The 24879-nt window shown below is 39.2% G+C and overlaps 1 protein-coding gene across 8 annotated transcripts in view; it reads left to right on the top strand.

Annotated features, from left to right (window-relative positions):
- The window catches only part of CADM1 (cell adhesion molecule 1), a 420077-nt gene that overhangs the window by 283859 nt on the left and 111339 nt on the right, over positions 1-24879 (top strand). The gene's annotated exons all lie outside the window — the stretch shown is intronic.

Here is a 24879-nt window from a genome sequence, read left to right as displayed (position 1 = left end):
GACCAAATTACGTACTTTCTCACCTATCAGAATGAGGCTACTAAAACCCATTTTATGTTAGGATGAAATGATAGATGTGAAAGCACTTAACAGTCATTCAATGCATTCATAGTTGATGTCTAATGCCTTTCCTTATTTATACCTGTAAAACCTCTAGCAAAGATTCCAGGCTTTAACACTTCCTCGGTGGGTGACCTTGAACAAATTAGTAAACTCTGTGCCTCAGTGTCCTAATTTATAAAATGGGAATAAGAGTACAACTTCATTGGGGTTTTGCTGAGGATACATGACTTAATGCATCTGAAGAACACAATTCCTATCACAGAGTAAGTGTTCAAGAAATGTTAGATAGTATGAGCTATAATACTAGCCTTTCTCCTTTAAATTATAAATTGTATTCACAAGGCCCTGAGTGGGTAGCTCAGCTGGTAGAGTGTCATCTTGATATACCAAGGTTGCAAGTTCAATCCCCGGTCAGGGCACATACAAGAACCAGCCAATGAATGCATAAGTGGAACAACAAATCAATGTTTATCTGTCTGTCTGTCTGTCTGTCTCTCTCTTTTGCTCAAAAAATTAATAAATAAGTTGCATTCACAAGTGTTTTTAATGTGAATGCATCCATGAAAATATTTTATTAAGTTTTAAAGTGTTTGAGCTGATTTTAACTTGAGTCTCTGGACTGTAGAAATCAGGGTGTTGGCAGCTTGGCTTCTGATTCCTTGGCATTGACTGATCAACATTTGGTTCATTGGTGAGCATTTAAGACCCACCAGTGAGAGCATAAGAAATTAGCAATCCTTCATGCTGTCAGGAAGCATTGAGATTAAGCTGTCAGAGGCCAGGGGGGGGATGCTTCATTGGATTTAGCCATGAAACCAATTGGATTCTTTGTCTTCCATGGAATTCTTGGATGGAGTCAATTTAACTCGGAAGTAAAGACTTTGGTCAGCTCATTTAGAAGGAACAAACTTAGAAAATCCTGTTAACCACTTAGACATAGTGAAAATAGGAGAACGTTAGCTATTAAGCTAAATGCCTTTAAAAAGAAATCAGGAAAATAGTAAGGCACAAAATAATACATAACATTTGACTTTACTATACAGCCTACACATACCTTTAAAGCATTAGAAATGTTTCCTCTTTTTAAAAAATATTCATCAGAGTGACCGTGTTGATTGGATGCTGGAGTATAGTGGTGAGAAAATGGGAAAGGAAAAACACCATTTGGAATTGTGGTTGGTTTTTTGAAGACTATCTTCCTTTATGTTTTCCTTTTAAAAAAAAAAAAAAGAGAAAAAAAAGAAAACTTTATCTGAGTGACTCTAACCTTTAAATAATTGGTAAACTGGAGCAAGGAAATTGACATTAAAATCTATTGAAGAGAATGGAGGGAGGGAGCATTACTGCACTAAGGGACTGGCCGGCCTGTTATCCCCCTATCTTGTGATGGGAATGGGAGTGATTTCCGCTGGCAAGGGGCAGCCTGGGCAGTGATAGTATTTAAACAATTCACATCTATTTCTGTTGTGATAATGTAATAATAAATTATCTCGAGGCCTTGAAATAACTGACCCATTTCTAGGAGTAGAAATCTTTAAACTACAAGTGTTCTCTGTCCAGCGATAGCCTGCTGCTTTCTCCTGTCTTCCTACTCACAGCACACACAGTCTGTGCTCGTAAGCCTCCACCCTGGTGCCTGCAGGCCCCCTGCCTGGAATACCTATTTCAGTCTCAATAATTATATCATCTCTTAGGAGCTAATCCAAAACCCAACCCCCTTAAGAGCTTTTCCTCCTAACTCCTCTTCCCTGGATTGTATTCAAATCCAGAGATATTATTGAATGTGAGCCACTGGAGATCCCACTCTGAACAAGGTGGGCCGGCCTCTGCTCTCAAAGGACTTACCCAGCAGTGGGAAGGCAGGTGAGGTGGGACATTCATAGCAGGTGGTAGGCCCAAGACATGGGGTACAGGGTATTATGGGAGCTTGGATGGGGTTTCTTACTCAGTCTTCTTCCCAGATCTCACCTTACCCTGAATGTCTAGAGTGACTATAGTAGCTTCCAGGAAAATTGGCCTTTAATTTTATGCTGCCTTGCTTTGTTCTCTTTCTTGTCTGTTATCTCCCTAGGTAAATGGTAACTACCTTGAGAGTAATGACCTTTATTTTATTTTTTTATGCTGTCTGTTAAAACTCTGTAGGGTCTTGCATAACAGTCAGTGGAAGGAAATACAGTTTTTAAATTTTTATTCTGTATCTTTTTAAAAATTTATTTTATTGTTTTAATTGAGAGAGAGAGAGTGAGCACCAACTATGTAACAGAGAAATATCTATTGGTTGCCCCTCATAGACTTCCCAACTGGGGATCGAACCCAAAACCCAGGCATGCACCCTCACCGGGAATCCAGCCCACAACCTTTCAATGCACAGGGCAGTGCTCTAACCAAATGAGCCACATGGGCCAGGGCCCTCCTCCTCTTTTGACTTTGCATAGGAATGGCTTCCCCTTGTTTTAGTTTTTCAGATATCTTCTATAATTTGAAAATGTCTAGCTTCTGAACCTTGTTTGCTTATGAGTAGTGGACTCCAGCTGATTATAGTCACTGTCTCTGGCACTTGGTTCATAGGCAGCAACATGTCTTCTTTGTACCACCACATCCTTTCCCCTCGGTGCTCCTCAGTTTAACCAGAGTTCAGGCTCTCTCCATTGCCTCTTTCGCATAGCCTCTAAAATGCTTTCCTCTTCCTGGGGCTGTTTTCCTAATGAGGGTGGAGCATAATTTAGAGGCTTAATTTTAGAAAACTATATGAAGCAGCAGATCCATAAAATGTTATGATTCACGACCACTTGTTTTGTTCTCATAATGCAACCTGAACCAAAAAGCCATTCGTCAAAGCTATAAAAGCTGTTCATGGCTGTCTTTTACTATATCGTGTGGAGTATAATTCAGCCCACAGAGAGGCAAAAGATGGATTCATGGGACCATTTGCCTTGGTGTATGTTAAAAGCCAGTAATTTCTAAGCTCTGTGGAAGACCCTGTTTTACTATAAACCCTGAGTTATTTCTTAATGCTACTTAGTTTTTCTTTCCATTTTATTATCAATGTTTCCTAATTTATAGGCCCTTCTTTCCCCTGCAAATAATTGCCAAGATCCTGACTCTCCCTTCATCCATAGCCCCTTCACTACCTTTGCCTGTTGAGGAAATTGGCATATGAAGATTCACTAGCTAGAAACCCAAATACAGCCTCCCTGGAGAGTCACCTTGGTCTTTTGTCAACTATAACAATCCATAGGAGAGCCCTTAGTTCCCCCTCTCCTCTCTTCACACACACACAACACCCCAGAGGGCAAATAACCAACATTTTCCTAGAAATGAATGAGAACAAAGCCCAGGGCACTCTGGGCTATGTTTTTCTAGTGTTATAATAGAAACTCAGTGGTGACTGTTAACCCAGATTGCTGACTATAGGGTCCTCAATAAAACTCAGTATACCTCTTGTATTGTGATTCATATTTGAATTTGAAGTTAGGTGTCTTGTCTGACCTTTGATGTTTTTTTATAATCATGTATCTAGGTCATCACACTTTAAAAACTACATTTGAGATAACATACTGGAAGTTAGACGAAACTGGTTTGAACCCTGGCTTAGGCACCCATGGGGCATGCTGCTTAGGCTGTGTCCTCGGCAAAATGCGGTTAATCACTGAACGCATCCTATAGGATTCGTGTGAGGACAGCATGAGACAGTCCTCATGAAATATCACCATAGGACTTGGCATGCAATGATCAGCAATAGTAATTTATTGATTCTTACCTTTTATTAAGAGCCTACCAAAAAATAATAATTTGAAGTGAGGAACTAGAAAGAACTTAATGAATCTAGATAAACTAAACAGTTTCAATAAAACTCTCAAGAGGATGACTTGTATACTTTGATACATGTTGTACTTTGCAAAGCCAGTTCAGAATGTGTTGTAAATAGAAGTACATCTAAAAAATGAACCAATTATTTAACTCCATGATTAAATGTCAGTGACATGGTGTTTTGTCTCTTTCTTCAGTCAGCTATTAAATAAAGTATTATGGCTTTTTAACTTACCTTTTTGCACATCAGTTGTTTAGCTGAAAAGTAAATTCTTTGTTATATTGGAAGTAAGCTTTTTTCTTTGAAAACTGCTGTAGTTATAGACAGGTCATGTATTTCCACTTAAGGTGTACCTTGTACTGCATATTTGCTTTGGACCTGAAGATCCATCTTTTTTAGCAGATTCATTTTAAACTCTCATAGAACTAAATGACTTCCTTGAAGAACAGATTTCATTATTTGGCAGATGAAAATGGCAGTGGCCATTCAGATTCTTATGTTGGATAACAACAATTTTCAAAAGCCCAGCAACTTTGAAATAAGTTTATGCAAAATGTGTAATAGGAAATTGGTTTTAAAAATTGACAATTGTTTTGAAAATATTTTTGCTTTCTCTTTTAAAAATCCATTCCTCTCCAAGAGGTAAAAGCAGAATTTATCTTGGTGTTCTTTAAGCTAAAGCCTTGAGGGAAAAAATTTCCCTTGAGCCAGACTCTTGATATTGGCTGAATTAATGCTCCAATTCAATATTATTTATTTTTATTGGGAGTTCTTGGGCCTCTTGTGCTGTGGAGAAGTTTGTTAGGTCTCTTCAGAATGGTTTAGCAGAACCGTGGTCAGGGGTCTCACCTCTGCCTCATGGCTTTGGGAAGGCTCAGGCAAAAAGACATAGCCTGCTTCTTTCTTTGCCCTTTTTCATAATAAGGGAAACAGAGTCTGCCTTGTACGTACTCGGGTGGGTTTCCCAGTCTACTGGAAGTCCAATCCATTTATAGCTATCATTAGGTCAAAGCCAGAGGGGCCATGGCCCTCGCAGTTGTCATTACTGAGCTCTTATTTCTATGCCATTGAGAAGCTGAAGTTGACCAACTGTCTAGGGAGATGGGCAGCTCTTTGCTGCCCGTTTTTGAGCAGGATGCATTAAGGGTAAGTTATTTGTCATGGTAGAATTCCTCATCATTAATATCTGAGGGACCATATTCATAGGTGAATCAGTAAATTTGATGTTAAAACCACATCTTGATAGAAAACGTACTTTTTGATGTCCTCTTGTCTGCCGGCCTGGTCAGCAGTGTTGCCGCACACCCAGAGCAAGCTGCCGTATTTCATTCTGATGACGGCGATAGACTGTGGATCTGTGAAGATCTGAGCCATAACTGCTGCATGAGGCCTGCTTTGATTTGTACACAATATGAATAACTGTCTGTATATTAGGCATGCTGTAATTTTTTCATCTTTTGTGCCTATGGGGACATTATTACCTTATCAGGGTAAAGTTCATTCTGTAGGACTGATAATTAATCCCCTGTTCCTTTTTCTGCTTTCTTATCTGGTGCCTACATTGTATATAAATTCCAGCATTTTTTAACACTATGCCAAATAAAGCAATTTGGAGATGCAAGCAGTAAAGAGCTTATTTTAAAAACCTCTCTAGAAAGAAAACTGCTCACTAAGATTCCATTTTAGTGAGACAAGGCGTTCCGTTTTGTGGCCACGTTGACATCTACTCCCTAAACCAAGTGCTGGAAAGGTGGGACAGCTGGCCACAAGTGCTGAGTCTCCGTCCCTGCAGGGTCCCAGAAAAGGTGGTCTTTTAACTCCCTGCACGCTCCACACTGCGTTCCTTCTCTTGCTTTATAACTTTTAAAACACAGAAATAAGATAGCCTGAAGAGGTTATTAACTTGAGATTCACATCTTTAACAGGATAACAAATGTCTTACTAATTGAGGTTTGTATTTAACTGGATTAAATCCAGTGGCTTGATGTTAACATGCAGTGCAGCCAAGTCTGTTGTTCTTTTCTGCGAAGGGGCTTAGCTTTGTGCAGCCATGCAGTATGCGAGTCACACACTTGTCCTAGGGTACTGCTGGCTTGCCGTAATTTCATTTGGGGACAGGGGAATGTTGCAGCATGATTAGCCGGGTAGGAAGGAATGTTGTTCTAATTAAACTGAATTTGGTGCCCATGGCAAAATATGTGCTTAACATATTGGGGTATGTGTGAAAAGGTACATGTATTTTCATAAACTGTTTTTTCCCTCTCTTTCATTCTTGCTGAAGGGCGTTTGTCTTGGTATATTGTTTACCCAAGAGGAATTATTTCATTACTGATACTGGACAGCACCATCACGTCTGGAGAGTCATGACATTTACCCTGGCTCTTAAATGTTTCCCTTCGGAGGAACAGGGAAGAGTTCAGTCGTCTATGAGTTAGAAAACAAAAGAGCAAAATTTTTATGCATTATCTAATACAGAATACCTGGTGCAGATCCCTGGGTTCTTTACTGTTTTTAGTTTAGAAGAGGAAAATAATTTTAGCATAAATAGATCTTGGATATTCAGGAGAAAGTCAAGGCTGATCACAGGATTTTCTCCTTATCCTAACACTCTTCTCTTAGGTGTTCTTAATGACCAATAATACCTGAGAGGTCAAAAATGTGAAATTTGTCTAATTCCACTTGCTAATCTATTGTCAGGCATTGACTATACCCAAATTCCATTTTTGCAACCTTGAAATGTTGACTTAATGATACTATAATTGGAAATCTGTACTAATGTGTCTGATTTCCTGATCTGTGGGTTTTTTTAAGTGTCTGCACACAAAGAGCCTTCAGAAGGGATGATGTTCTTAGAGATTGTCTTGACTGATCCTGGGAATTTGCTTACCTTCCAGTGATCTCTGAGGATCAACTCAACTGTCATCTTGATTTAGATGGTTCCCAAATCTGCATCTTTCTTTAGTCTAAAAAAAAATTTTCTTATTGATTGATTTAAGAGGGGGGTGGGGATAGAGAGAGAGAAACATCGATTTGTTATTTCACTTACTTATGCATTCATTGGTTTATACTTGTATGTGCCCTGACTGAGGATTGAACCCATAACCTTGGCGTATTGGGACCACACTAACCAACTGAGCTACCTGGCCAGGGCCTTTACTCTTGAGCTCACTTCGAAAATGGAAAGCTACATATCATCAACTATTTGAATGCATCATCTGCTCTTCCTGCTCACATCCTTCAGGCTTCCCATCTTCACTCATGAGTCCTAGCCCTCCAGACTCACTCTTGGCATTTACCTTCATTCCCTCTACTCTTCTCCCACACCACCATTTAGAGATAAACCAGGTTGTATAAATTGTTCCTTTATAATTCTGGAATCTGATCTTGCCTATTTATGACTCTTGCTCCTCCAACCCTGGTGCAGGTGGTGCAGGCCAGCCTCAGCTTGCCTGGCAGTGCTCCAATAACCTCTTAGCTAGTCTCTTCACTTTTGTGGTCCCCCCGCTTCCCACCCTCATCACAAATGCAACATTCCATCCATCTTATAAACCTCTGTAGAATTCTTCCTGGAGTGATAGCTGACACCTCTTTATTACATTCCCTTCACACTCAGACCTTTAATCACTTTCAGTCATTTTCAGCATCCCTAGGTTAAAATTTGTTTCTTGCTCTGACATTCAGAGCCCTCCATAATAATTGAAAAGCAGGTTCCTCCTATCTTAACTCCTACATCTTTCTAAAACATTCATTGGATCTTTATCAAATCCTCTCCTTTATCCTAGTTCTAAAAAGACCTATTTTATCTTTCCTACTAAATCCTGAGTTGCTAGAGGACAAGTTCTTTCTCTTAAGCTTGCTTATATTTACCACATATAATTATAATAAATTGTGACCAATAATAATAATAGATAACATTCATTGAGCATTTAAAATGTGCTAGATACTGTTCTAAGTGCTTCATTAATATTGTTCTCATTTTAGCTCATGAAGCAGGTAGAATTATTTTTTTATTTATAACAGAGCACCTGGAATTAAAAGAGGCAAAAAAGGTCCTTTCTATGCAATATAGTCAGACAAGTCTTCATGGCAATCTGCAGGGCACAGTAGGGAGGGGATTTATTGTACAGATAGGCAGCCATGGAAAAGGGGGTTGAGACTGTGACTAGGGAAGGGCAAGAACTGCAGGGTAGGTAGAGATATATGAGTACCCAAAGTATGATGTCACGGTTTGAATGAAAACAATGATGGGAATGAATATTGTACACTGGCAAGCAGTAGGGAAAGGACGTCCATATAGTTTAGTGCCCATACCCTTCCTTCAGTGTTTAGCACAAGTGGCTTTGTCCTCTTCTGCTTCTTTTTATTTGACTATACAGTCTCTCCAGCTAAACCCTAAGGTCCTCGAGAAGAGGAATATAGCTTATTTGTGTTTGAAGTTTCATCATTTACTCTAAATTAAACATTCAATCACTTTCATTTGATGATGACTCTGGAGCAAAAATTAAAATATCACAACAGGCCATCTTCCCTCTATTTAAGAGAAACCTTCTTCATGTGAACCAGGCATGAGCATAGTGTGTAAAACCTACTTGGCACAGGGACTTTATGAAGTATATAAAGGCTTCTCCATCTCCCTTCTTTACCAGTTTGACCACAGTGATTGTATAGCTTTAATCTCTTATCAGAAGGGTTGCAATAGGATGATTACAACTACCATTCATACTGGTTAAGTTCTGCTTCAATCTTGACATTCTGTGATATGGTCACCATAATCCCAGTCGACCATGGAACTCTTGTTATTGTTGATATTAATGATTGTGTTCTGTACATACTGTATTACTAAATTAAAGAAGAAAGCATACCTTAATCTTTAGCATGCATTTCAGGGAGCTGTGAGCCCTTTGCGTTTTGTCAGGCCATGCTTTCATTACATTTCTAACAGCATTAGAGCTTGGTGGTTGACCATGAGCTTTCAGGGTGTCAGTGCTGTATAGTCATACTAATAGGTGAAACAAAACAAAACAAAACCATATCATAGCAAGGGGTATTTCTCTAGCTGACTTTGTGGTGGGCATGGTATTGCTGGTCAGCAATATATTCTTGTCTACTCAGGCTGGCTGTTGGCTACCAACTGTGAGATGCTCCCTTGCTGACAAGCCTCTCCCATTCTGTACTTTGCCCTCAGGCTCACAATTTACTGGATGCAATCTTGTTGAGAAAATGTGGTCTTTATTAGTGTTCGACACAGATCGACTTTTCTTTGTCTGCTTCTGCAGAGCTAGTACGATGCTTAGTGCAAGGAAGAAACGGGGGACAGATGACAGTATGAAGACAGGAGAATGGGAGTTTCCAGGCACTCAAACCAGAATGTTGGCTTAATATAGAGATGTTTGAGCACACAGGGTAAAAATAGCTCATTTGCACCCATGGAGCTTTTTGCAACATTCTAATCAATGCCTAATTATCAAAGAAATATACTCGTCAATAAAAACAGATATTGTTTCTAAATACAAGAAAAATAACAAAATTTATATGTAAAAGACAGTTCTTGCCCTCCGGATGTTTATAATGTAACGAGAACATAAAACTAATGTATGTTTTGATATTCTCCAAATCACCGTGGAATTGTGTGGCTTAATATATAATATTTTACCTCTTATTGTGAGGGTGTACACGCACATTCTTCTGTATATTTCTCTATTGGCCTCCACTTAGCTTTGTCTGTTGACTTGCTCTGTTTTATTGGTCTTAATGTATTCTACAAAGAGATTGGGAGTGGCATGCTGCTGTGACTTTTCCTTCTCCCATATGCTAGCTCTTTAACAAATGCCCACACATGTGACTTTTTTCTGTCCTAATCCTGATGGTGCCTATTGTTTTAAACAGTGCCTCGATTTGTAAGTGCTACTATACAGGTAGCTTTTTAAGCACAAATACAAGTGCTTTGTGAGTAGAAATTAAATGCCAGCGAGTCTGTAAAAAATACAAATCATAGTTGTTTAAAATAGTTATTCTATAAAGAACTGCAGAAATGTGAAATTAATAAATACTAACATAAGCATTAAATATTCACTGCCTGCTACTTCTGAAATGGTACAACAGCATCATTTTTTAATGATGGGTAATGATAAAACACATCAATTTTAAATAACCTGTTTTCACCTTCCCTCTTTCTGAAGCTATGAGTTGACAAGCTTGAAATTAAATACAAGTAATGGTAATAACTAAGCTTCTGCTAACCTTATTTATGGAAAAGTTTTCTATCTTTTCTGAATGTTCTGTGTCAATTTGAAAAGACTGATAAATTGAAAATTGGTGCTGATGGGATCAGATTAGATTTAAAGAAAAAATAACATCTCTGTTTAGTGGGGAACAAGGAATGTAAAGGCTTAAATAAAAAATACACCATTATCTTCTAATGCATTCTTATTTACCACCCAATTAAGGCTCACTGAGTCCCCCTAAAATAGTTAAAATGAACCTTTAACTCTAATACATTCTTACTCCTTCCCCTCCAACCCCCTCTAAAATCCTTTTTGAAAACACCTCTATTTTTAGCTATGCATCACTTTTTATTTAATAAGTTACTTGCAAAATATAAGAGTAGGATCAAGGAACAAGCAATTATAATATCTTGAATGCATATGTGTCTTCACTATCAGAGAAAACTTGTATTTACCTTTTGTTCTTAATCTTACAAGGCTTACAAATTTAATTGACAGATTATTCTCTCCATCTGATAGACAGTAAAGCATCCATTGTCTAAGGTTACACTGTAAGGAAACTTAAGAACTTGTAAGTTCTAAAATGGGGAAGCACAGGGTGTTGTGGGATCCTAAAAGGGGTCCTATCCTGTCTAGGGAGGGTAGAGTCAGGTCAGGCCTCCTGAAGAAAATGGTATCTGAGCTGAGATCTGAAAAATAACTTGAAATTAACTAGGCAGCAAAGGGCTGAGAAGGATGAAGGGGAGAGAGGAGGTCGCTTTTGAGGCACATAGAAAAATAGTGTCCCCACAACCATGGCAAAGCTGAAGGGGCAGCATGATGCTATTGATGGACCCTATTCTAAGCAATGATACAAAGTGGAAAAGGATTTTTGTGAAATTAAAAGAACTGGGTTTTCCCAAGTGTATTTTGGTAATTATCTCTTGAGCTAGTTAAGAGAATGGTGGATGACCATTTAGAGTGGTTGAATTTTTTTTGTTCATTTTTAAGTACAGGTACCCCCCGCCCACCCACCCACCCACCCGCATGTAATACGGTGCGTCTATAACACAGTTTCGCTCTAACATGGTTAGAGAGATTGGGGAAACCCCTCGTATAACATGGTATTTCTATAACATGGTTAGAGATTGGGGAAACTCCTGTATAACACGAAATTAGGGAACTCCCCGTACAATACTGAACCTGATAAAAGCTTTTAAGAGCAAAAGATAACTCATTTAAAATTTTTCATTTGAGTGCCTACATCGTATCAGTTTAGTCTAAAAAGCATAAAGAAAGGCCCAGACTTAGCCAAACAGTCATATTTCTTAAATGAAGATCCTTGCACTGAAAGGAGCACAAACTTTGAGAACTTCAAAAGTGCTTAGCCCCATATAACGAAATTTATAAAGATCTCGCAGCTAAAAGCAAGCAATCTAAAATAACAGATTTTTTGCAAAAAGTAGAGCATAGAAATCAAGATAATGCTGAAGAAAGGTCAGAGGATGAGGATACCTTGTCAAAAAGAAAACACATTTGGTTAATGGAATTTAGTAGTGATGACGAAGAAAATATTACTTAATTCATTTTAATATGTAATACTTCTGATGAAAATTGCTTTAATAAAGATATTTCTCTTAATTATAAAAATATAGCATATTTTTTAAAAAATTTTGGAACCTAATCCCCCTTTTTGTACTAGTTCTTTATTTCATATAACATGGATTCGCATAGCATGGCATTTGTTAGGAACCTAACAACTGTGTTATACAGGGGTTACCTGTATATTTTATTGATTATTTCTCCTTTTGCCCCCCTACACCCAGTACCACCCTTCCCTCCAGCAATCCCCTCCCCAATTAGTTCAAGTCCATGAGTTATGCATGTAAATTCTTCGGCTTCACCCCCTCCTATACTACTCTTAACATCTCCCTGTCTATTTTGTTCCTACCAATTATGCTTCTTGATTCCTACACCACTTCCCCCATTCTCCCCCCTCCAGCTGATAACCCTTCAAATGATCTCCATATCTGTGATTCTGTTCCTGTTCTGATTGTTTGCCTAGTTTGTTTTTTAGATTCAGTTGCTGATAGTTGTGAGTTTGTTGTCATTTATTGTTCATAGTTTTGTTCTTCTTTTTTTAAAATAAGTCCCTTTAACATTTCATGTAATAAGGGCTTGGTGATGATGAACTCCTTTAGCTTTACTCGTCTGGGAAGCACTTTATGTTTTGTTCCCTGAATAGAGTAGAGTGGTTGAAACCTGATTGAAGAGGAAAGAATACCTCAGTTATCTCAGCTGGAAAGGACCATGGTGGTAGTGGGGTGGGGTCTTAGTCAAATTCATGGAAAGGGGGTTCAGTGAGGAAGCAAGGCTTGTGGGAAAGATCAAGACAGGGCCAAAAGGGAGCACTTGTGGTGAAACAAGCCCAGATCAGGGAGAACTCACACGATCTGCCCTCCTGTTGCAGTTGCTGGGTTTCCGGGAAGCTATTCCACCCAAGAAATACTGGTACTTATAGATACCTGAAGCATCTAGCCTATAAAGGAAAGGCATAATGAAGTTATTAACAGCTTGAGAACTATGTAAGTCAAATTCTTTCCTTTGGATCAACTTATGACATGTTTAAGAGCTAGTTAGTATTCTTCCCACCTTTTGTTGCTGTTGTGTGGTCCACTCCCCCAGTTTTTAGGCACTGAGCTACAAAGGGCAGGAATGGCTCTGACAGAAACATTGCCAGTGGCATTATTATTCTGGACCATTGTCAGAATTTTATATTAACAAGTTGTATGAAACCGAAATGGGGACAGGGAAAGAAGTAGACATTTTTAAGCCAACCATTTTGTTTTTCAAGGGACAAATCTCCCTGGGTGATAACTACCAGATTGCTGGGGATAGTGAAATGGCACTCAGAACGGAGAACTGTTAACACAGTGTGCGAGCCAAGCCTCGTGCTCCTGCTTACGCACCTGTGCCATTGTGTGATTCAGAACAAGAAATATGAAACAAACCCCTGTTATCTAAGGGGAACTTAGCAGGAATAGTCCCTGGGTTTCCATTTGAACAGAACACCATTAAGGGATTAAGAACTAAGAAGCACTAAGTGTCGTGGTTGAATAAGCAATTGAAATCAAACCCTAAAGCTCATCTAAATGAATTCACATGTGTTCCTCTACCTACAGAAGTTGGCTGGCATTACACATACCTTATGTCAATGTTTAGAAGCATGGGGTAGGGAATATGATTTTCAGGGAGGAAAGCAAACTTTGAAATCCCACCAAAATATATTGTGGTTGGGGAACACTTCTGGAAAGAACAGAATTTCTATTAAATGGGTGTGTTTTCCTGTGACGCTTCTTTGTCATGTATTTTCAAAGATGGCATTGAATTTGTCACTAGCTATAGCCCTCTCATTCTTTCTCCGGGCAATGTTTTGATAAATGTTGATGAGTTTATAACTGTAAAACCAAATGACATTTATAGTGTGATACACACTTTACCCGTTGCATAATTATATCTAATGGCTTTGCATGTGGAAAGGCATTTACCATTTACTTTTGTGTAAAATGACAGTCTAAAGCCCCAGGCACAATTTTTTTTCCCCCACAAAGATAAAGAATTAATTAAAAGCCAAACACAATTTGTTTTTGTATCTGGCATTTAAGGTACCTAGTTCTTTGGTTAAATATGTGATAGAAATCATACTTCCAGTAAGAAAGATCAGTGGGTTTCATTTTTTCCCCTGTCTTTGAAACATTTAATTATCAAGCTGATATCTGGTATGACTTCTTGTTTCTCATTTCTAGTTAAAAGAACTATTTTGAAACTTAGCACAGAACTGAATAATGTGTTCAATTAATGAGCATTTAAGAGGCGTTTCTAAATTTAATGTTATAGTAAAATGATGAACCACCACAATAGTATAGACATAACTATTTTTAGACAGCGATGATGCTTTAAGCTTGCTGGTTGTGGTCAGTTTTATTTATTTATTTAAATATTTGCTTGCTTGTTTGTTTGTTTATTATGATCTCTAGCATAGAGATAGCCATTCAAACCTTTTAGAATGATTATGGCAATAAAGTAGGTGCCTTTTTTTTTTTTAAAGTATATTTTATTGATTTTGCTGTTACAATTGTCCCAACTTTTTTCTCCTTTGCCCACCTCTGCCTGGTACCTTCCTTCCCTCCAGCAATTCTCTCCCCTCTTAGTTCATGTCCGTGGGTCATGCACATAGTTCTTTGGCTTCTCCATTTCTTATACTATTCTTAATGTCCCTTTGTTTATTTTGTACCTACCAGATATGCTTCTTGAACCTTGCATTTTTTCCCCATTCTCTTCTTTCCCCTTCCCCACTGATAACCCTCCATATGATCTCCACATCTCTGGTTCTGTTCCTGTTCTAGTTGTTTGCTCAATTTGTTTCTGTTTTTTTTTTTTTTTTTTTTTTGTCTTTTTATTTAGATTCATTTGTTAATAGTTGTGAATTTCTTGTCATTTTACAGTTCAAAGTTTTGATCCTTTTTTCCTTAATTAAGTCCATTAACATTTTATATAATAAGAGTTTGGTGATGATGAACTCCTTTAGCTCTACCTTGTCTGGGAAACACTTTATCTACCCTTCCATTCTAAATGATAGCTTTGCTGGATAGAGTAGTCTTGGTTGTAGGTCCTTGCTTTTCATCGCATTGAATACTTCTTGCCAGTCCCTTCTTGCCTGCAAAGTTTCTTTGAGAAATCAACTGATAGTCTTATAGGAACCCCTTTGTAGGTAACTCTGCTTTTCTCTTGCTGCTTTTAAGATTCCCTCTTTATCTTTCACCTTTGGCATTTTAATTGTGATGTGTCTCGGTGTGGTCCTCTTTGGACCTAGCTTGTTTGGGACCCTCTGTGCTACCTGGACTTGTATGTCTGTTTCTTTTGCCAAATTAGGGAAGTTTTATTTCACTATTTTTTCAAAATAAGTTTTCAATCTCTTGCTCTTCCTCTTCTCCTGGCACCCCTATGATTCAGGTGTTGGCACTTTTAAAGCTGTCCCAGAGGTTCCTAATCCTTTCCTTGTTTTTTATTTTATTTTATTTTTATTCTTGTTTCTTCATTCTGTACTGGTTGACTGTTTATTTCTTCCTTATGTTCCAAATTATTGATTTGAACCCCAGCTTCCTTCCCTTCACCATTGGTTTCATGTGGATTTTTCTCCATTTCACTTTGAATAGTCACCACTTCTTCCCTTATGCATTTGCCATACTCAATCATGTCTGCGAGTATCGTTATCACCACTGTTCTGAACTCTACATCTGTTAGGTTGGCTACCTCCTTGTCTCAGTTCTCCCTCTGGAACCTTGATCTGCTCCCTCTTTTGGGCCATACCTCTCTGTTTTCTCAACCTGACAGCCTTCTGTGTTTGCCTCTTTGTCTTAGGTAGAGCCGTCGCACCTGTTACATTGTAAGGGGTGGAGCCTTAGGTTTTCATCAGTGCTGGGCAACCTGTTTCACCATCTTGTGGCACTGTCTGGATGAGTATTACTTCTTTATATTTTTGTTTGGACTTTCATGCAGTTTGATTTTCTGGTAGTTCTGGTTGTTTTTTGTTTTGAGGTAGATGTAATCCTTCTTATGGTTGTGGAGGGAGGCAAAGTGTGTCTACCTACACCTCCATCTTGGCCGTAAGTCTAGTAGGTGACTTCATAGAAAAGAGTGTGGTTCTTTAGCCTTCATCTCAGAAATATAGCTTTTAGTATCTTTTCAGGATATCTGCAATGTGTTCATGGATAGGCAACTGAGAAGCTTTAGAGGAAACAGGCCTGAGGTCTTAATGGTCTGTCTTCCCAACCTTGTATTGACCTTTCTTGCCCTGACATGAAGACCTCTGACCTGCTTACCAATGAGCAAAAGTTAGAGTTGTTCTCTCTTTCTGCCTTGCCATCATATAAACTTTGTGATGTTGCTTTCTTTCTTCAGAAAATAAAACAGAATCAAAATAGGTCAAGTGTTTGATCATAGGAGTATTTTTGTTTTGAGTGTCCATACTTCTGAAAATTGATTAGTAAGTTATTTGTGAATATCATACTTAATTTTGGATCCTGTTGAAAAATTAAACTTGGTGGAATGCTGGAGAGTTAACGGATTTATATATATATATATATATATATTAAACTCATAATGATCTAGTCATTAATTTTAGTTGATTTTAAAATTGTGTTCTATTTTTCTCTTGCATATTAAAATACAAGCACCAGTTATTAATATGCTCCTAGACAATCTGAAACCCAAGTAAGCTACTTGATAATAAGCAAAAAAATAATGTTTATAATGAGTGTGCTAAAAAAACTTAACTGGTTTCTGAGCTAGGATACAACAGTTGAAGAAATGTTGCAGCTGAATATAATCCTTTGGCTAGGAGGCTTAAGAGAAATGAGAAATGCACTGACTACAATTAAAATGCAAGGGTGAGACTCTTGTTTGTGACTCAGGTCAGGATTTTAATAACACCTTTGAACGGCTTTCTTTTGCCTTTAACAAAGTCATAGAGCAATGGTCTTTGCAAATTCGCGAGAAACTTTTAATAGAAGAAGATCTTCCAGGAAAGCCTTCAGGATTTATTGGAAGAAAGAACAGAACAATTTTCTGTGGAAGAGTGGTTAGGAAGAACCATTTTCGTACTTTCAGTCTGGCACAGGTGGTATATATTAATGTTGAATACATACAGAATCTATTGAGACTAATTAAAGATGCATATCCACATGGAATACCACATCTCAGGGGATCTTTGGCAGCCGATCCAACCAGCACATACAGTGTTTATACCAAGCATTTTTCAAATTTAGCCAAGAATAGTATTGGTGAAAGTTCTGAAAATTGCCTTGAAAATCTTTAGTCTCATTGTATTGCAGAGTGTCTCTTAAGAGTCTTTATAGCTAAGAAGTACTTCTTATAATAGAAAAGATTATAACCTGTGTTCACCTATAATGAGTACAAATATAGTGTAAATAGTTGACAGTACCTAACCCAAAATCTTATATGTAGAAGAACTTCAATTATTTGGCAATGGCTATAATAATATATCTTGGCCCTTTTACTTTCTGGGAGGGCATCGGTTTCTAACTGGATTCTTAGCCCAGTGAAGATGAAGCTATATTAAGGAGAGTGAATTAACACATCAGTCCCTAAGCTTCCATCTTGCATCCAGGTTTGCTTAATACCCTTTGGTGACTTGATCATTTCTCACACAGGCAAAGGAACAGTTCACTTTCACAGTGTAGGCAAACACAATCTGCTGGTAGTGTTCAGATGTTTTTCATACTTGCTAATGAATATACTCCCAGTGCTTCATAGGCAGCTGAAGTAAGCAGTGACTTGAGGTGGATCCCCAGAATCATATATGTTAACCATATCTTAAATCAAGCAAATAGGATTTTAGAGAAAGTGGGAGTGTTTTGTTTTAATTCGAGTCAAAGTAAGGAGGATTATATTTTTAATAAAGGAATTTAGTAATCTTAGATAGTACTTTATACTGAAGTTTTTATTGGGAATAGGGGTGAGAGTATGGAGATAAGAGTGCCTGTTTATCAGCTGGCAAAAGAGGTATCAACATTTGTCCGTAAAGTCTTCTTTTAAATAAACATTGAATTGGAGATTTGCTGGGCCACCAGCTACCCAGTCAGTAATAGGTTTCAAAGAGGATACCCTTTCCAGTCCTTTTAAGATTTAAACCAATAAAGTAAATCCTGTAGCTGCAGCAAGAATAAGGGGAAGATGCTCTGGAAGGAAAGGGGCGGTGGACCCAGAATGTATGACAAATAGACTAATATTTATAGACATCACCATTGGTCTCTTACCAACATTTATAACTTCAGTGGTGGCAGATTGAGGGCTGAGTCAACATTTTCCCCCCTCAGTAAAATAATAAATATGGCAAAGTAGCTCTCAGAACTGCCTTTATCTTAGGGATAAATCAGGACTGTTTGTGTTGCAGAAGAGACTTAAAACTTATAAATATGTTGCCCTTTAGGCTACTATTCATCAAAGTGCCTGATATGAAATCTAGACTAAAGGCATTTGTTATTGCGTGTCTGCTTATTCTCTGTTAGAAGGATAAATTGGAAAGAGTGCTGTCATTTTGGTCATACTGGCCTGCTGTGCTACTTAAATGCATGTCCCTTTTGGGATGTATTTGAGAAGAAAATGGTGGGAGTTGACTGTTGCACATTTTTACACAAATCTTCTCCATTGCCTAAACCTTCCTTGCAGAAGGCATAATTTCCAGCAGGAAAAATACTGCACATAACTGCTTGACAAATGACCTATTTTGGTGCAGTCAAATTTCTTTCTAAGATACTAGAGCAGAGAAGTTGTTCCTTAAAAGCCTCATAAAATCCAAAGGGACCTAACTTTCCTTCTTGGGGCTCCTACCCAAATATGTACGAATGGGTATGGCTACAGGCACTTCCACTTTGCAGAAAGAAACCATGCTGGGCTGGTGACAGAGGCTTTAAGTTACATGACTCGATAGGTAATATTGTATAAGAAATCTTACACTACTTTGGAATTCGGAATCTGAATCGCTTGGCTTCTGTGATTTGGTCAGAGAAGAGGCTCAGTTCTGCCCTTTGCTCCCCTCGGCGCCTTTAGTCGTTGAATCACATATGGTGTGTGGCATCACCTGCCGTTTGGAGGCCCCACAGAGCGTATACTAAGCAGTTTTCCTTCTTTAATGTGTGCTGCGGCTCCTAGTTTTCAAGAACTAATTGGGAGCATAAGCCTCACGTTGTCCTTGAGTGGCTGGCTGTGGAGGAGACGTGAGGAACAGAAATAGAGGCCGCACAGAAGGCGCTGAAGCACGCTGCAGTTCCGTCACTTGCCCACTTGGCTCGGGTTGGCTGCTGGGATGGAACTGCCCTGGGAAGAAATGTCAGGCTCTCTCAGGTCTGTGGTTTGTTTCCGGTGGTGGTTTGGGTGAATTTAGAGTGGGAGAGCTCTCACTGACCACTTGGGGTCTTTATCCCATCATATCACCTTTCACTGGAGTGAAGTGGGGGCCACTGGGTTTGCTTGAATGCCAGCATGTTAAAGGTTCTTAATCGGCATGTCGAAGTCTCACCATCGTGCAACGTTCACTTATGGGGATAGTTTTTCTTGGGATTGCAGTCTGGAAGCCACATTAAGGAAAAGAAGTACTTACAGCAAAGGACTGCAAGAATACCGGTCCCTCTCTGTCACCCAAGCACTTTTACCTCCTGCTGGTCAGTGAGGCTAATAGGAACCAGGCAGTGTTGTAACGTCAAGTTCTACCTCTGTGAAGGGCTGAAAAGAGTATGGCTCTGCAGTTCCGCTTGTGGCAGTTTGACTTGCCAAGTCAAATTTCTTGTAGTGTGTATGAGTCAGAATGCCCAGCCTCGTCACCAGTTATCCACTAAAGAGGGGCTCAGGACCGGAAGAGAATAGGTTTTCCCTTTATCAGATGCCTTTAAAGCCGCTTCGCAGTACATCCCTGTGATTGCTAACACAACTATGAAGATTGACAGTTTCATCAGTAAAGCAAAGAAGAAAATGTGCAGACAATAAATAGAGGCAGTGCTGGGCCCTCCCTGCTCCTGTTACCCGCAGTAGCACTTCCAGAGCACTGAGCTGGGGACTGGGTCACCTTTCCTCCTCTAAGAGCTGTGGCTTTTTTACTGAGCACAGACCCTGCAGTCTTCTGTGTCCTGTGGGAAGAAATGGGGCCACACTATAACCTGACAGGTGCAGCCTGCGTGATAGCCTTACAAACTCACAGACCTAAAGTAACTACACAGGAGGGTCTGAAATTAGAACTTATTAACTAAAAGCAGTTCAGAGCAGGTACTTATGTCCTAGGCTCCAATCTTCCCTGACAAAAGTCAGTCTTTACCTTAATTAAGCCTGTCTGTTGTCTTTTTGCATCTATGATAACATACCTTTGAAATGTCAAAGTAATCTCCTTTTTCTGTGGTGGACCCCTCAAGCACAGGTACCACACCAGAGGAAGACCACAAACCCCCTCATCGTTGTTATCATGTTAATTGCCAACTGTTAACTATCCTGTACCCACCGAGGTAAAAGAAGTGTGTGTCTATCATTTTCCTTTTTATCCAGTCCCAAAGGTTCCCACCTTTGTTTTCTCCCACTTCCCTAGTCTGTCACCAATGGATTTCATGTAGCCCACTTAGGCTTCTCTTTTGATTGTAATGTATAAAGTAAGGTGCAAAACTACCATTTTCTGGAGCATTTTCTCAATCTGTTGAGATTTTGTTTCCCAGCAGCTGTCGTCAGTTTGTCTCAAACTCACAAAAATTCTCCACAGCTTTGAATGTTTCTTGCATTGACAGGCCCCTTCCTAGCACTACCAGGTAACTAACTGTAAGACTCACTGAGGAGAGAGGGATTTGCTAATTGTGCTGGTAAGGATTTTTTTTTTTTCTTTGCATGAAGAGGACAGTTAGAGAACAAGCGTTTAGTGTTTTCCACACTCCCAAGCTGAAATACATATCCCTAAGTGCAGATATTTTGGTTCAGTGACCAAATCAGAGAAGCTCAGGTATAAAGCTCAAAAATGTCTGCTAAGGATGCGGACTGTCTCTGAATCGTTAGCAGTTATCTACAGCCAATAATTCAAGGCACCAGCCTTGTACCCCAAGCCAGCTGCCTCACAAATGTGTGGGCTGTCGCTGCAAGGCCGGTGGTGTGAATGATTCAATGCAAACCTATCAACACTACTGGAAAAACAATTCTGAGTAAAGACTTACTGAAGATGACTCAGTAAAGTCATCAGCAGAAGGGAGCAGCTGTGTGAAGCCACCATTTCTCTGAGTTTGATATGTGTTAACAATATATTCTCAGGAGTAAATAATCCTTTTGCTAACAAGACAAACCTTACTCACTCAGTTTTGTTCCCTTGGGGTTTGAATCCCGGCCCAATGGCCATGTCATAAATATGATTCTGACCTCCAAGGAAGGATGTTCCTAAACCTTACTTCTTTTGAGAGTGTCCTTCTCAAAGGTTAAAATTTCCACCCAGCTCTGTTGCCATATGATCATCATATTCTTTAGAGGAATCAAAGTGGTTAATTGGTTTTCTTCAGTAAGAAGACTTTTGCCAAAGAAAGCAATTTTAGGTTAGTTTGTGTAGTAGCCAGGGAAATGTACTGAAAGGGGTGGAACGTGTTTCTGCTGTGCAGATAACCTACATACTGCTTTAGAAATGTGTGATTTCCAGCGTGTGCTAAAATAAGTGCTTGTTTGATTTATCTCCCACAATGGTATGGCATTCTCTTCTTAAGTGGCGTTTCATTCGCAAGCGAGGCACTGTAAATTTGAACTGAATATGTAAGTAAATATCCCTCAAGGAGATAGCATACTGGCTGGCCTCATCGAAGACTGCACTGCTAAAAACGAATGTCTTGGCTTTTGGAAAAGGCTCAGCACCTGAAATGCATTCACTTCCAAAAGGGCGACATGGTGTATTAGCCAGCCAAACAAGCTGAAAGTTACTCTGAGTTGTAATGATGGAAAATCACCCTCAAACAAAGTAATATTGGGGTCATATCTCCTATGCTCACCCTCACACACTAAACTTATAATTAGTCCATTGAAACTTCCCCTGGAACTGTTTTGTTTGGGCACATTGCCTCAATGTGTGCAGCTTGGTACAGTATAGCTTTTACTGTCACATCTTTGCATGGCAGGGACAAAGACAGTGACAGTATTTTATCAAGTACTAACAAGACTGCCTCTGTACATAATTGTTAAACTAAAGGGCTGTCGATCCACTGATGTGGAATATGCAAGCATCTTAAAGAATGGAGAAAACCCGTAATCACAGACTAACTTGTATTATGATTTATTATTTATGACATCATGGTTAAAACAGTTTTGTGTATTTTTAATATTATTTTGACATTGAATTTTCACCTAATGCAAAGGCAGCTTTCAGAAAGTTTTTAAACATTTATATATTCAGGTAGTTAAAGGGGAAAATCCTTTTTTATTAGAATACAGAATGCATGTTTATCAAAATTCATCTCATATTCCACTTAGAAATATAGATAACTTGCATTTGAAAAAGCTTACCGAACTACAAAGGATAATAGATATTACCAACAGAACAAAGTTATGAATGATGAAAGAACCCAGGACATGCTTATACTCATGTGGCTATAAATTAGCTAGTAGTAGAAGAAAGAGCGCTATTTGTTGGCTCGCACAGAGCAGGCATTAAGTTGGTAAATATAGAAGATAAGACACAGCGCATGTCTTGGTTTGCTTCTAACCTCCTCTGTGGCCCAGCCCTGCATGGTTGATGGGGTCCGAGCCCCCCACCTCAACCGGGTTTTCACTGGCTGAAGGAGTGCAGACATCAAGGTGACTCTCATTGCACAGAGATCATTAACTGAAGGCCATAGACAGAGCAGAGGAGCACAGTAAGCCCTGTGCAGACATCGCAGCTCAGAACCAGAAAAATTGGGACTTGCAAATGTTAGTTATGGTTCGGTGTTACATTTTGCTGCTCTGAGCAGCATCTGTCAGCCACTCTAAGGAATAGTTGCCTAATATAAGGCATAGCTCAGGAATGTTATGTGTATCTTAAGTACAGTAACCAATTCACTGGAATAACTGGTGCACCCCATGCCCTCTGCAAATCCTGCTGGCCCGTGTTCAGGGCCCACTGAGTGCTGGTGGGCAGGGGCTGCCTGTCTGCCTGCACCTGCATATCTCATCTTCCTGCAGTGCTTCTCCAACTGTGGGAGACCCCGGCATCACCTGGAGGCTTGTTAAAGCAGCGTTCTTTCTGGACCTCACCCCTAGAGTTAGTGATTCTGCAAGTCTGGAGGGGGGCCTAAGAATTTGCACTTGTAACTAATTTTCCTCATGAAGTGAGGCTGTGGTCCGGGGGCCAAAATTTAAGCACTACTGTCCTACTAGTTGAGTTACATTTTTACAAAGATCAACTTCATTGGTTCGTAAAGCACCTCGAAGGAAAGGCTTGGACTTGACATCAAGGGATTGGTCAATTACTGTACGGCTACACATTTTAAATTAAAATAAAATGTGTACAACGTGTACTTTTTTATGGTTCCCCACTGTAAGTCATTTTTTGGTTTGGCTCAGTGAACTGCTGGTCCCAGTTACATCTGATAAGACACCCTGTACTGTAGGAAAGTGTTTGTTTATGGTGAGGTAGGTATATTCAGTGATGGAGATGAGGAAATCTTTTCCACGATTTTATGAAGGGGTGAGTGTTGGGACATGTAAGAATACAAGAGTACATACAGAAAAGCATCTTCTTTATGGATAGAAACAGTGCTAAGTGTATTCTGTGTGGACTGAAGAAAATGTAGGAGGTTAAAAAACAATACAGTGCATCATCCAAAGTGCTCAGATTTGGTGTATAAGACACCAGAGGCCCAGGAAAGTTAAGTGCCAGACACGATTCTAGGCACTGGAACAGCTGTGAACAAAACATGCAGATTCCTTTCCCATCGATATTAGACTTGCATTTTTTTTTTTTTTTTTTTTTGATGAGAAAGGAAGAAAGGAAAGTTACAGGAGGATGTTAGGATTCCTTTCTTTTAAAAATTGGCAGAACACTGTCCTCCAAATATAAGCATGTGAACTCAGGAAAGGAAGAGGGGAGTGTGGAAGGTTGAAGGTGATCTAGTATATTCTGTTTCAAGGGCAAACGCAGTCTCATGAAAGCATTAAATTTTTCTTAATGCTGACTGGCTTTTCATTACTAATTTAATGGTTTTCATGTATTCATTTCCTTACAAAGAAATGGAGAAATACAACCATTCACCTACTGTCATAGCGTTCCCGTTTGCTAACTGAAGTCACTCCGCCTCCAGCTTTTTTTCATTTTTAGGGGTGGAAATGAGGCCAGTGAGAGAAGTCATCATTGTAGCTATCATGTACTAGCTAGTGGTGTTTATTGGACCCTTATGATGTCAGGCCTTGGGCACATGCATCATCTCATTGAACCTTCACCTCAGTCTTATGCCTTAGCTCTTAACATATATTAATTACCCTTTTGTGAGTGACAAATGGAAGCTTAGGTGAAACAACTTACTCCCAAGGTCACACAGCTTATACAAGTGGAAATAGAATTTGAGCCTAGATCCATCTGACTCCATGACCATTACCACAAATATCCTGGTACGGTTGTTTTCATTGTGTTCATGGAGAAACTAGGTCTTTTAAACCTAAATTTTGCACAGAATGTTTTTCTGTGGTCTCCAGATAGGGTATACTTGTCCTTGGTCACTACAATAGATGACAGAGATGGAAGTGACTATTTTAGAACTGAATGTGCCGTCTATATTAGCTCATATCAGGGAGCGATTTTTGATGTTTGTTTTTTCTAATTGTGTGTTAAGTAAAGTGATTGGACAAACAGTCCTCTCCAGCCTGCTAATCTGCTATGAATCAACTTTCAGATGTTAATAAAACAAGTCGGGACTGACAGAGGAAGTTCCATTTGTATTTTAAACTCCCAATTCATCAGAGTCTCTTCCTTTAGATCTTCTGTGAGAGTGCCCTTGGTCTTAATGTAGCTGGAAGATAAAACGCAGATGAAAGAGCCATTGTCTCAGAAGAGCATTAATAAAAAATGAATGTTGATCCTAATTGAGTAATATTTAAACACACGGGGTGGAGGCAGTCGTCTTCAGGGAGCATCTGAGTCCCTTAGAATTTGACTCTGTCTCATCTTCCACTTCTTTTTGCAGTGCCCTCACCCCCAGCTGCCTCATAACGTAAACTGTCACACTGGAGTTAGAAAAAAATATA

This window comes from Furipterus horrens, unplaced genomic scaffold, assembly GCF_987537825.1.
Source record: "Furipterus horrens unplaced genomic scaffold, mFurHor1.1.pri manual_scaffold_2, whole genome shotgun sequence".
Lineage (NCBI taxonomy): Eukaryota > Metazoa > Chordata > Mammalia > Chiroptera > Furipteridae > Furipterus > Furipterus horrens.
This window is presented reverse-complemented; position numbering and strand designations above follow the sequence as displayed.